General features: G+C 42.1%; 1 pseudogene across 1 annotated transcript; it reads left to right on the forward strand.

The window, feature by feature from the left end:
* Window positions 1-4,099: 4,099 nt before the first annotated feature.
* LOC307069654 (protein Abitram-like) lies at window positions 4,100-12,418 on the forward strand (annotated as a pseudogene). Its single transcript has 7 exons — window positions 4,100-4,196; window positions 4,342-4,393; window positions 5,308-5,385; window positions 8,394-8,521; window positions 11,961-12,037; window positions 12,117-12,186; window positions 12,284-12,418. The product of its transcript is annotated as a protein Abitram-like (transcript).
* The last annotated feature ends 2,146 nt before the right edge of the window (window positions 12,419-14,564 follow it).

A 14,564-nucleotide genomic window follows, 5' to 3' on the forward strand; every position in this document is an offset into this window, starting at 1 on the left:
GTGGAGAAAAGGGAACACTCTTGCACTGCTGGTGGGAATGTGAATTGGTACAGCCACTATGGAGAACAGTATGGAGGTTCCTTAAAACACTAAAAATAGAACTACCATATGACCCAGCAATCCCACTACTAGGCATATACCCTGAGAAAACCATAATTCAAAAAGAGACATGTACCAAAGTGTTCATTGCAGCTCTATTCACAATAGCCCGGAGCTGGAAACAACCTAAGTGTCCATCATCGGATGAATGGATAAAGAAGATGTGGCACATATATACAATGGAATATTACTCAGCCATAAAAAGGAACGAAACTGAGCTATTTGTAATGAGGTGGATAGACCTAGAGTCTGTCATACAGAGTGAAGTAAGTCAGAAAGAGAAAGACAAATACCGTATGCTAACACATATATATGGAATTAAAAAAAAAATGTCATGAAGAACCTAGGGGTAAAACGGGAATAAAGACACAGACCTACCTGAGAATGGACTTGAGGATATGGGGAAGGGGAAGGGTAAGCTGTGACAAAGGGAAAGAGAGGCATGGACATATATACACTACCAAACGTAAGGTAGATAGATAGTGGGAAGCAGCCGCAGAGCACAGGGAGATCAGCTCGGTGCTTTGTGACCGCCTGGAGGGGTGGGATGGGGAGGGTGGGAGGGAGGGAGATGCATGAGGGAGGGGATGTGGGAACAGATGTATATGTATGACTGATTCACTTTGTTATAAAGCAGAAACTAAAAAAAAAAAAATATTATGTGTAGTATGAGTGAGACAACATAAAATGTGGGTTAAGAGGAAGGCAAGCCCACACATGGTGGAAGCGAGGAAGAGAATCAAGGCAAACAATGGTTTTGTAAGCTTTCATGACATTTATATTCAAGAACTTCTAGAAATTATTTGAACCTGTATTACACCATGAAGACTTTTTATTTAGATCTAATTCTATATAGAAAGCTTGCGTTTTTGAAAGCATACAAAAATTACATTATCTTTCATCTTGAGATAACATAAAGATGACCACTGACGTAGATCTGGAAGGATGGGTAGATTTGAGATGAGAGGATGTCTGACTAGAGGGGAGTAAACACGGGACAGAGTAGCAAGAGATGAAAACAGGCAACAGAAGACCAGGTGTATTTCATCCTGGTTTAACTAATAATAATTATGCTGTTATTGTTATGATCAGAGCATCAAAATGTCTCCCTGTGAACTTGGATTCTATTCACCAACAATCTGTGGAGCTCTGGGGTCCGTGAACCCCAGCATAAGAATTTGGAAGGCAAAGGCAGAAGGAGCTGAGGAGGACTCCCTTTTTCCTGTTACCTTGCTGTTTCAGTCAATATCGCCCCAGCAGTGGGCCTTCATCCTTCCAGGGGCCCTTGGTCCCAGCCTCTAGCACTCCCATGACCAGCATGATAACAAGCACCCCAGAGGTACCAGCACTAACCAGGCAGGTGCCCCCCTCCAGGTGCCTGAAATCTCGTAACAGGGAGCTCCTCCTCTGAATTCCAGAGTTATCAACACCAGCTTTATAATGCCTCTCCTCCAAGGTTAGGTCATGATAACCCCAATGGCTTCCCTTGTTTTGATCCTCAGACCTAGCTAAGTGTTGTAACTTCCTCCGTCAGTTTACTTTTTTAGTTACTTCACTGCTCCCTTTTGCTTTTTGTTCCTCCAGCAGCTATTTAACCAATTCTTCGTTTTAAAGTCTGTTGAAATATTGTGTGGTTTCTACTTTCCTGACTGGACCCTGACTGACAAACATATCAAACAACCTGAGTTCTCAAATCACTGAGCTTTCAAAATCACCGGCCAAGTGTAATAGGGAAGAACCTTTTGTATTCTATTACAAGTTAATCACTAAAGGGATGCAGCCTATAAGCTTAAATTATACATAATCACCCAACTCTCAGAACCCTGACTCCCAGGTAATGAGCATTAAGCTAAAATACTTTTGTTTAGCTCACAAGAAACATCCTGACCAGGCCCACCTGTGAATGACTGCAGGGAGAAAGAAATTAACACCAGAGGGGTATCTCTGGAGGCTGATGGGAACCAGGAAATGTTTGACTTTACTCCCTCCCCTTTTAGTGTAAAAGAAGCCTGAATTCTAACTCAGGCAAGATGGTTCTTTGGGGGCACGAGCCCACCATCTTGGTTTGCTGGCTTTCCGAATAAAGTCGTTATTCCTTGCCCCAGCAACTCGTGTCTCGATTCTTGGCCTGTCGTGTGGTGAGCAGTACAAGCTTAGACTTGGTGACACAAGGGCAGCTCATCATTCATCGCCCTCCTCCCCAACCCTTCCAGCCTCAGAATGAACTTCTCTAAAATTTCACACCTATCATCCTTATTCCCTTACCTTCTCAGAAGTGTCCTACTCTTTTTCAAGACCAGCAAAGGAGAACCCTCCGAACTCCCCCAGGACCTTGGCTTATCAGTACCCTTTCTTTTACATCCGCAATCTCCAAACTCCCCTGCCTTCAAATGACTCATCCTTTCTCAGCCCTTAAATGCGCTAAAGATCTCTGCACTCCATAGATCAATTCTGGATCCTCTCTGAACTTTCTGACAACTCCTCTATTTTCTTCCCTTGCTCCTTCATCCATCCACCTCTTGGCTAATTATCATACCCATGACCACAAGTACCAAACAGGTCACTAATATGCTTAGTAGATCTAAACTTCTAGCCCTGACCCTCCCTAAACTGAACACTAAGCTCACATTCTCAACCTCCTGCTGCTACCACAAGGATTTCTCAAAAGCACATCAAATGCAACTTGTTAAATGAAGTACCTGCTATTCTCCACCAAACTAGTTTCCCCTCTGGGGACATGGCACTCCTACTTTCTCTGTCCTCCAAGCTGAAACTGTGTGTCTGCTTCCCTTTTGCCCACACTTTCACGGTAAACTATTCACTGGTTATTGCCCTGCCTGTCAGTGTACGGTTTGAATCCTTTACATAGTACGTAAACCTACGATCCGGTTTGTGGCCTACATCAAATACCGACTGAGCACTTGCTAAGTGCTAGTCTGGACAAGAGATAACTGACAGTCACTGCCTCCTCAGAGGTCACAGCTTAACGGGGGAGAGGGCCACATAAGATACCACGTTACATGGAGATGCACAGGGACAACATCTCCAAGGAAAAGTTGCAGATGCGAGAAGGGACTCGCAGCACAGTACCTGAACTTCTCTCTACTACCGTCACCTTCTATCATGCATTGTTGCGCTTTAATTGGTGCATTACTTGGTTCGGCGGTATTGTCCGCAACTGCAAGGAATCCGGAGACTGGGCAAGTGTGCAGCTGGGGGAGCAGCATGTCATTCCTCCTCCTGCCGCGCCGCGCAGAGCCCACTGATGGCCGCGAGTGCAGCAGGCGGCAAGCCTGCAGAAAGAGGACTCAAGGAGGGCAGAGGTGGTCAAGCCGCACTTCACTCCCAGACCAGCAGCAGGCAGCGGTTGGGCGCTAGAGGGTCCCCTTCATCAGGACACCCTCTGGCGGACAGGGCCCGTTTCCATGCCCCCACCCCAGCTAGGTCGCTCGAACGCTCACCTACGCCGCGCTCTGAGGACCCCCAAACAGCGGCGCGTCCGCCCAGGGCTGCACACGGGCCTCTCCCTGTCCGCTGCTTCTGAGCTCTCGTGACGCGCACTGGGTCTCCGAGCAGCCGGGCCGCTCGACATCCTCCGGTAGTGGCTGAAGCCAGGCGGAGGGGCGACCGGCGAAACACGTACTCGCAAGCGAAGATACCCTGACACGCGCCGAGCGGCGCGGGAGTGACGCCGCGAGGCGGAGGGGCCGTAGCCTGCCTTCTTCGTCGCCCCGCAAAGATTTGTGAGGAGCGGCGCTGGCCGCTGCCCCCATCCCTACATCCTGCTGACTAGCCTATCGTGTTTGAACCCCGCTTTGACGTCAGACCACAAAGCTCAGTCAGGGGCACCGGTGGGTGGAGCCTGCGGAGCCTGGGGAGCAGTGCGCGTGCGCACAGCGCGTGTCCCGGGCTACACGCCGGAAAGACACCTTCCTCCGTGGCAAGCGGGAGGAAGAGTACAGGTTCCCAGGGGGCGGGGTTTGCAGCACCTGAGGTCGCCATGGCTACCGAGCCCGAGACCCCTGAGGCCGCCTTGGCTGCGGAGCCCGCGGTGCCGTCGCTTGTGGATCGTTACTTCACTCGCTGGTACAAAGCGGGTAAGTGGAGAATAATGTCAGTCTCCTCTGGGCCCAATTTGCCTGACAGTATAGGGACTATGATGACAGATCATAAGGCACACGCGCCCTCCCCAGCGCTTCCTCCCCACGTCAGAAGGAACTGGATCTCTCTGTTCCCCTGTAGGCCAAGGGAATGGCATTTGCAAAGACGTGGAAAACAGAAGGGTGAATGCTGGGTAGGGCGAGCGCAGTGCGAGTTCACGAGGGTGGGTTGCTTGCGGGAAGATGGTAGACTAAGGTGAGATCCCCGAGGGAGGCAGGAGCTGGGTTGCAATCTCCATGAGTGCCTAAAGGGATTTGAGGGGCTCAGTCCTCCAAGAAGAGGCGATACATAAACTGATTTAAATGGTAGCGGTCTAAACTAAGGTAGAGGCATAGGGAGGGAGAGAAGAGGGTGGGTTAGAGTAGAGGCATTTAGAAAGCAGAATCTAACAGTTTTACTTAAAGGAAGTCGCTGGTATTACACATTTGCCACTTAGAAGTAGGTACCCTGTTGTACAGCTCTGTGCACGCAGCAAATATCAGTGATGAGAGCATCGTTGGGGACCCTCCTCTAACCCAACTTCCTCCCATTCATTTAGGGACAATAGGTGTACTCACCCTTTACAATATTGAAATATTTCACAATAGCATACGTTTTATTAGCCAGACTTAGTGTAACCAACCGTCCGGTTTACCCTGGATTGAGGTGTTTTCTGGAATCCATTACTTTCAGTGCTAAGATCAGGACAGTCCTGGGCGAACCAGGATGAGTTCGTCTCTCTATAATCGACCAACAAAACATGCTACTAAATTAAATAAAGAATACATTACTAATCACTTTTTTTTTCTAATAGAAATAATGATTGTACTCATTTTAAAGTGAGGATAAAAAAAAGGTGGAGCAAAGAGTTAATCATCATTTTAACATTGAATGAAAGATTCCATCTGGACCAGATATCTTTAAATACTTTATGGTAAGCCTTTAGGTATATCTTTTTCAGTAATGAAGGGATACCAGTGATGTATGTGTCCAGCCTTCATAATTAACTACCTCTATGAACCAAAGAAAGTACTAGACAGACAGTGGTACTAAATATTGACTCAACAGCCATCAGACTCATTCATTTCTTCTGGATGTCAAAGGAAAACCCTGTGAGGACCACTGTATACTACAACACTCTAACCGGTAAGCAAATTGGGAATTTTAAATTATCAAAAAAAATTTTTTCTGGCATTGTAGCCTGGTACGGTCTTGTATTGAATAAATATTCATTAAGTAATTATCTTCCACTGTACTGAGATGGTATTATTTATAGTAAGAGTTTGGTTGACAAGAATGACTCTTTCAGCTTTCGACAAAATTCAACACCCAATTATGATAAAAACCCTGCAGAAAGTAGGCATAGAGGGAACTTTCCTCAACATGATAAAGGCCATATATGACAAACCCACAGCCAACATCGGCCACAATGGTGAAAAACTGGAAGCATTTCCACTAAGGTCAGGAACAAGACAAGGTTGCCCACTCTCACCACTCTTATTCAACATAGTTTTGGAAGTTTCAGCCACAGCAATCAGAGAAGAAAAGGAAATAAAAGGAATCCAAATCGGAAAAGAAGAAGTAAAGCTGTCACTGTTTGCAGATGACATGATGCGATACCTAGAGAATCCTAAAGATGCTACCAGAAAACTACTAGAGCTAATCAATGAATTTGGCAAAGTAGCAGGATACAAAATTAATGCACAGAAATATCTGGCATTCCTATACACTAATGATGAAAAATCTGAAAGTGAAATCAAGGAAACACTCCCATTTACCATTGCAACAAAAAGAATAAAATATCCAGGAATAAACCTACCTAACGAGACAAAAGACCTGTATGCAGAAAATTATAAGACACTGATGAAAGAAATTAAAGATGACACAAATAGATGGAGAGATATACCATGTTCCTGGATTGGAAGAATCAACATTGTGAAAATGACTCTACTATCCAAAGCAATCTACAGATTCACTTCAATCCCTATCAAACTACCACTGGCATTTTTCACAGAACGAGAACAAAAAATTTCACAATTTGTATGGAAACACAAAAGACCCCGAATAGCAAAAGCAATCTTGAGAACGAAAAATGGAGCTGGAGGAATCAGGCTCCCTGACTTCAGACTATACTACAAAGCTACAGTAATCAAGACAGTATGGTACTGGCACAAAAACAGAAATATAGATCAATGGAACAGGAGAGAAAGCCCAGAGATAAGCCCACGCACATACGGTCACCTTATCTTTGATAAAGGAGGCAGGAATGTACAGTGGAGAAAGGACAGTCTCTTCAATAAGTGGTGCTGGGAAAACTGGACAGGGACATGTAAAAGTATGAGATTACATCACTCCCTAACACCATACACAAAAATAAGCTCAAAATGGATTAAAGACCTAAATGTAAGGCCAGAAACTATCAAACTCTTAGAGGAAAACATAGGCAGAGCACTCTATGATATAAATCACAGCAAGATCCTTTTGGACCCACCTCCAAGAGAAATGGAAATAAAAACAAAAATAAACAAATGGGACCTAATGAAACTTCAGAGCTTTTGCACAGCAAAGGAAACCATAAACAAGACCAAAGGACAACCCTCAGAATGGGAGAAAATATTTGCAAATGAAGCAACTGACAAAGGATTAATCTCCAAAATTTACAAGCAGCTCATGCAGCTCAATAACAAAAAAAACAAACAACCCAATCCAAAAATGGGCAGAAGACCTAAATAGACATTTCTCCAAAGAACGTATACAGACTCCCAACAAACACATGAAAGAATGCTCAACATCTTTAATCACTAAGGAAATGCAAATCAAAACTACAATGAGATATCATCTCACACCAGTCAGAATGGCCATCATCAAGAGATCTAGAAACAATAAATGCTGGAGAGGGTGTGGAGAAAAGGGAACACTCTTGCACTGCTGGTGGGAATGTGAATTGGTACAGCCACTATGGAGAACAGTATGGAGGTTCCTTAAAACACTACAAATACAACTACCATATGACCCAGCAATCCCACTACTGGGCATATACCCTGAGAAAACCATAATTCAAAAAGAGTCATGTACCAAAATGTTCATTGCAGCTCTATTTACAATAGCCAGGAGATGGAAACAACCTAAGTGTCCATCATCCGATGCATGGATAAAGAAGATGTGGCACATATATACAATGGAATATTACTCAGCCATAAAAAGAAACGAAACTGAGCTATTTGTAATGAGGTGGATGGACCTAGAGCCTGTCATACAGAGTGAAGTAAGTCAGAAAGAGAAAGACAAATACCGTATGCTAACACATATATATGGAATATAAGAAAAAAAGATACCATGAAGAGCCTAGGGGTCAGAGAGTAGTAAAGACACAAACCTACCAGAGAATGGACTTGAGGATATGGGGAGCGGGAAGGGTAAGCTGTGACAAAGCGAGAGAGAGGCATGGACGTATACACACTGCCAAACGTAAAATAGGTAGCTAGTGGGAAGCGGCCGCATAGCACAGGGAGATCAGCTCGGTGCTTTGTGACCACCTAGAGGGTGGGATACGGGGGGTAGGAGGGAGGGAGATGCAAGAGGGAGGAGATATGGGAACATATGTATATGTATAACTGATTCACTTTGTTATAAAGCAGAAACCAACACACCATTGTAAAGCAATTATATTCCAATAAAGATGTAAAAAAAAAAAAAAAAGAATGATTCTTTCAGTGCCTTCGCTAAACAAATAAACTTGATTACCCAAGCATCCAAATGGAGGACCACACCCTCAGTTGGCTACTACCTCAAGTAACCAGCTTGTGCCTAACCACTGAATTGCCCAAGCCCATGGAGAGGGCTAGGGTAGAAGCACATATGGTATCCTGTACATACCAGCATGCCTTACTTTTCTCTCTTTCTCCTCAGTGCTGTCTAAACACCTCTGGTACTCTTCCCTTTTAGGGAAGGAAATTCAGTCCCATTTTCTCCATTTTTATTACTGCATTCTTTTCTTCAGTTAAGCTACAATAGTAGCCCGAGGAAAATGGGGGAAATGATAGGCTGAGTAAACAAATGTCAGCTCAGCTCTTCTTGTGCCAGTAGGAATATGGTGTTATAGGAGGAAGAATCATACCAAGCAATAATACAGGATCAATTTTTGCTCCTCGTAGAATGTGTCATCACACTGGCAGGATCCCATCTAGTTCTTCAAAATGGAAAAGCAATTAAAAGCATTTCCTATCTAATCAGTACCAATTGTAGCAGGCTTCAGAACAAAGTCTCTGGGAAATTTAAGCGGGTATGTTCCTGTATTTCTCTACTTAAATCCTCTATTATCATAATAATGATAGAGCCAGCCAGTCTTAGAACCCAGTAAAGTATGCTCAGCATACTTCCCTGGCAGTTAGAGATGACTTTAAGACTATGTAAACTCTAAAGAAATTCTCAGCCCCCAAAAATGATGTATTTCAGAAGGTATATTATCTGTCATATTAGCTTCTGGGCCACCATCCCTATCATCTCCAGGATGAAGGATGGAGAAGCTGGGCCTTTGAAAGAACAACTCTAATACCAATATAACAAGATATTTTGTCTCTTCTAGTTTTGATAAGCCAGTATTTCGAATTCTATAAAATTTAGGTGATCAATACTTCTTTATCGTATATTTTCACATGTGAACTTAAAAGTAAAAAAAGTCCTGAGGTAGTGAAAAAAAAATCAATCTGAGAAAATATACAGTATTTGCTTCGTATCATTTCCCATTCCTAAATCACTGCCAATTTAATACACATCTAGCTACACGCTCTACCTCCACGTAGTGTTTAGTTATAGAAAATGTTACCTCTGCCCTCTACAACCCTAGGCAGGATGGACATTTTATTGTTAAAGGAGGGTATCACACCAAGGACAACTCAATACCATACTAAACTATCCTGACAAACCCCCCTGGATAGGAAAGTTTCAGTTGGTGATTTAGGTCCTTCATTTACTGAGATCATACTAACAGTTTCTGCTAATTACCCTCAGTGTTCTGGAAGACCCTTGTTTATACTCCCCTTTGTAGTCCTGAAGGCCCCTAATAACCTGCCTTATAATTATTGATTTTTCCTCATTCAAGAAGCAAGTGGACTTTAAAAAGCATAGACCATTCTTAAAAGTCTACAAATTGCAAGTAAAACAGTTAGTGCTTGTGATGTTCCTGTGATAAATCTTTGTCCAAAATAGTAACACTCTTGTTACTTCTGAGGAACAAAGAGGGACCTGCATATGGAACCCACTGTAGATAAGCTTTGATCACATCTCAGCACTGCCCATCATTTATTCTCCCATGGGAGGTGACAAAAGGGGTTTAAAACACTTCTTTCTGACACAGAGCCAGTGGTAGACAAACCATCTGGGACAAGTCCCCAGCCCCTCCTCCCAAAAGTGGGGAGTCACACTGACTAGTATTTTGAAACGAAGTACCCACAGGCAGAGGAGTGAAGCACATGCAGTAACACCTGAATGCCGTCTAATAATGTTGTGAGTGGGAAAGAGGCCATAAAGAACAGCATCTTGACCTCAGATGTTCACTGCAGTAAAAATTCCTGGGAAAAAAGGGCAACACACGAGACATGCTTGCATCCATTTCCCATGAGCCTCTTGGTATTGGGTTGGCCAAAAAGTTCGTTCGCGATTTTCATGTTAGGGAAAAATCTGAATGAACTTTTTGGCCGACTCAGTAGATATTTGTCAGAACCTCCCCAGATATATCCATACAGTGGAGTACGTGGAAGTATAACCGTACCACAACAAACAGACATATGTCAAAATGTAGTATTTGCTAGCGGGTTATAGGATAATGGGTAAGTTACACTTATCTGCTACTTAAAACTTTTCTGTTTTCCAAATATTCTTCAAATTGCATTTTTTTAATTAGAAAAATAGCCCTTCTTCAGAAAGTCTTAATGATTGACCTAATGAAGAAGTTCTTTTCTCTGTTAAGTTCTAATATAAAAATAAGGTAGGAATCTTTTTTTTTACAACTTTATTGGAGTATAATTTCTTCACAAATGGTGTATTAGTTTCTGCTTCATAACAAAGTGAATCAGTTATACATATACATCTGTTCCCATATCCCTTCCCTCTTGTGTCTCCCTCCCTCCCACCCTCCCTATCCCACCCCTCCAGGCGGTCAGAAAGCACCGAGCTGATCTCCCTGTGCTACGCGGCTGCTTCCCACTAGCTATCTACCTTACGTTTGGTAGTGTATATATGTCCATGCCTCTCTCTCGCTTTGTCACAGCTTACCCTTCCCCCTCCCCATATCCTCAAGTCCATTCTCAAGTAGGTCTGTGTCTTTATTCCTGTTTTACCCCTAGGTTCTTCATGACATTTTTTTTTCTTAAATTCCACATACATGTGTTAGCATACGGTATTTGTCTTTCTCTTTCTGACTTACCTCACTCTGTATGACAGACTCTAGGTCTATCCACCTCATTACAAATAGCTCAATTTCGTTTCCTTTTATGGCCGAGTAATATTCCATTGTATATGTGTGCCACATCTTCTTTATCCATGCATCGGATGATGGACACTTAGGTTGTTTCCATCTCCTGGCTATTGTAAATAGAGCTGCAATGAACATTTTGGTACATGACTCTTTTTGAATTATGGTTTTCTCAGGGTATATGCCCAGTAGTGGGATTGCTGGGTCATATGGTAGTTGTATTTGTAGTGTTTTAAGGAACCTCCATACTGTTCTCCATAGTGGCTGTACCAATTCACATTCCCACCAGCAGTGCAAGAGTGTTCCCTTTTCTCCACACCCTCTCCAGCATTTATTGTTTCTAGATCTCTTGATGATGGCCATTCTGACTGGTGTGAGATGATATTTCATTGTAGTTTTGATTTGCATTTCTCTAATAATTAATGATATTGAGCATTCTTTCATGTGTTTGTTGGGAGTCTGTATATCTTCTTTCGAGAAATGTCTGTTTAAGTCTTCTGCCCATTTTTGATTGGGTTTTTTGTTTTTTTGCTATTGAGCTGCATGAGCTGCTTGTAAATTTTGGAGATTAATCCTTTGTCAGTTGCTTCATTTGCAAATATTTTCTCCCATTCTGAGGGTTGTCTTTTGGTCTTGTTTATGGTTTCTTTTGCTGTGCAAAAGCTTTGAAGTTTCATTAGGTCCCATTTGTTTATCTTTGTTTTTATTTCCATTTCTCTAGGAGGTGGGTCCAAAAGGACCTTGCTGTGATTTATGTCATAGAGTGTTCTGCCTATGTTTTCCTCTAAGAGTTTGATAGTTTCTGGCAATAATGTAGGAATTTTAATGAAACTAACTTTGTACAATATTGCTGTCATTCTCTATAATGTTGAATTTTATATTACTGCTTATTGGTAAGATTTTCCTACCCTTTTGAAATCTTTACACTTGGCTATGTGCAGCTTTCTCATGTACAGTTAAATATAAAGTATAATAAGTTAAGATAAAATATATTCTTAATATGTAACTAAACTACCTGTTATCACATTTGTCTTAGTCTGCTTTTTCCTCTAGAGCCTAGGGTGGTGCCTAGCCCATAGAGGCTTTTAGTATATAAGTATTTGAATAAATGAATGGTTTTTCTGTACTTAAGTCATTTTTATTTAAAACGCTAATTCCAGGAATATATCCTATTGTAACTCTGAGGGCTGCCTCACAAAGATAAGTGAAAATGTACATCAATTAATTTTTTCTTCCCTTTTATTATCAGGGGGCACAGTTTCTAACAGAACTTGCACCTCTGTGTAAGATTTACTGCTCTGATGGAGAAGAATACACCATGTCTAGGTGAGTTACTTTTTAACCACAATTTTGGGGAAACAAAGAAGGTAATAATTTTCTTCAAAGCAATTTTTTCTTTAAATAGCTGTGTTAGAGGACGGTTGATGGAAGTGAATGAAAGCATTCTTCACAAGCCATCTATTCTTCAAGAGAAGGTGAAAGGGTCTGGGGAAGTAAGATCCCATCCACATACTTTTTATCTGTTTTTTTTTTTACCGTTTGACAGTATTAAGTATTCTATTTCCCTCCTAGCCATCCACCGAAGGCTACACTGCAATTGTGTTGCCCAAGTTTGAAGAAAGTAAAAGCATAACAGAAGGGTTACTGACACAAAAACAGTATGAAGAAGTGGTGAAACGCATCAATGCCACAACAGCTACCCCATGAGGATTAAGATTGAGTAAAAACAACAGGGCATTCTTATCCTTACCTGGCCTATGAGTTAGTGCACTAAGGAAGAACCAGAGGCGCTGAAGCATCCTTCACACCGGGCTATCTGCAGGGAGGCCTGATCTTAACACCTGACCTAGTTTTCCTTCTTTGTCTTGCATAACAAGCCTTGATTCCATTTTGTCTTCAACCTCCCAGATCTGCCTGCCCATGTACTCACTCTGTTCTTCTTTTGCTTTTCTCTTTCTAACAACTGGCAAGTGAGAGGCGTTTTTCTGATTAAAAACCAACAAACAAAGCACTTTGAGGAAAATTTGAAAAGACAGAAAAGCAAAAATAATTTACCCTTCATCCTGTAACCCATTAGTAAATACTAGGTTTTGATGTAATTCTGTTTGAATATTATGTCATGGTTATTGTTTTTGCCTCAATTTTCCATCACTTTGAAGTTGAAAAACAACAACTGGCCTTTCTTACCCAGTCTGCTTCAGTGTGACACGACCGAAACGTCTGGTCCCACCCCTTTTGCCCCAACTGCCCCCCAGGTTGCCGGGAAGAGGCAGGGTGTACAGTGAACTTTCTCTAAGTCCATGGCTTGGTCTTCAACTCTGAACAATGTAGCACTGTAACACTGGCTTCTTTTTTTTTTTTTTTTTCCCTTTGATGTCCCCTGCATCGGCAGGCGGACTCTCAACCACTGCGCCGCCCGGAAAGGCCCTGATGATTTTTATAAAGAAATATTTTATAAAGGTCATAACCAAGCTGAGTGCATCCCATTTTCTCTCCAAGGCCTACAGTAAATTAAAGTTTCCTTCAATAAAATATTGACTAGCTAATTGGTAGCACTGTGGTTCTTCAGGATCTTGTGAATATTGACTGTGATGGCTGATAATGATAATCATCATTGACTTGAACAGCAAAAGATGATGGAGACCTAAAAGAATGATCATCAGACGAGCTTATAGAACTACTGCCGTTTGGCAACTGACATGTCCCGTTAGATTTCAAAATACATTTCAAAGCATCGGGATACAAGCCCCCGAAAACAAAGTTAACTATACTACATCATAAGGACAGAACTTATAACCAGATCCTTCAGTCAAAACCCACCCCACAAAAACAAAAGCTTTAAACCCTAAAATTAAAAAGACTAAAGTCGTTTATTTAATGAATATTCCAAAGGCACATATGTATACTTACTCAGAAATTATTTTGAACAGCTTAGTTCAATTGTTCTCTGTCTTCTATCATCTGTTCCATCCATTACTACTGAGAAGTACAAAAACTACTTTTCAAGCCAGGAAGATAGGCTTAGGATTCCAGCTAATATCCAGGGCAGACAGGCTGGCTATGCTAGAACAAGAACTAAAACCATCCCCTAGTGAGTTCCTCCAGGATTCCGTGGAGTGAGCTCCATGACCCTGTTTTTGGGTGGGGGAGGGACATGCATCACAACAGATTTCCTGTGCTCGGTGAAACACTTACTAGAGAACAAACGTGTGCTCCTGGCATGGATGATCTATGACAGAGGGGACAGCAGAGGCCCAGTCATACTCAGTGGACAGAGGGATTGAAGAAGAGTCCACAGGTTTAAGGAAAACCCTGCATCACCCAGAGTACTGTGTCTCTTCTGCTGCAAATTAGTGTCCCAGATGATAAGCTTAAATTTAAAAAAATAGGAAGTTAGGGTCAAATGTGCCAAAGGTGAGCATATTTTCAAAATAGCTTCTTTGGATTAAATTGTCATTAAGGCAGTAAGGATATTTGGTTTGCCTTTTAGAGAACACTATTCATGGCAATGTCCCATTTAACATCACACTGCAATTAGAAATATAGCAAGCACCATGGCATTTATAGTTGTCAGAAAGCTTCACAATCGGTTTCATGATCAGAAAATAAAGCAAGATTTCTGTTTGTTTTCTTTAGAGAATTGTTGTATTTCTGAAATATACAGGATCGTTTGCTTTCTAAAAATGTCAGCTTTGCCACATGGTGTTCCAGAGATCTGGCCGCAAGAGCTTCTCAAGTTTTACCATCCACAGAATCTTTATTTGTAACTGAGATCCATCGGTTGTTTTCCATTTGAAGCTGGAAAGAATTAAGACAACTGGTTTCTGCTTTACTCTTAAAATAAAAATTGCAA

This window comes from Hyperoodon ampullatus (genome assembly GCF_949752795.1).
Source record: "Hyperoodon ampullatus genome assembly, chromosome: X".
NCBI lineage: Eukaryota > Metazoa > Chordata > Mammalia > Artiodactyla > Ziphiidae > Hyperoodon > Hyperoodon ampullatus.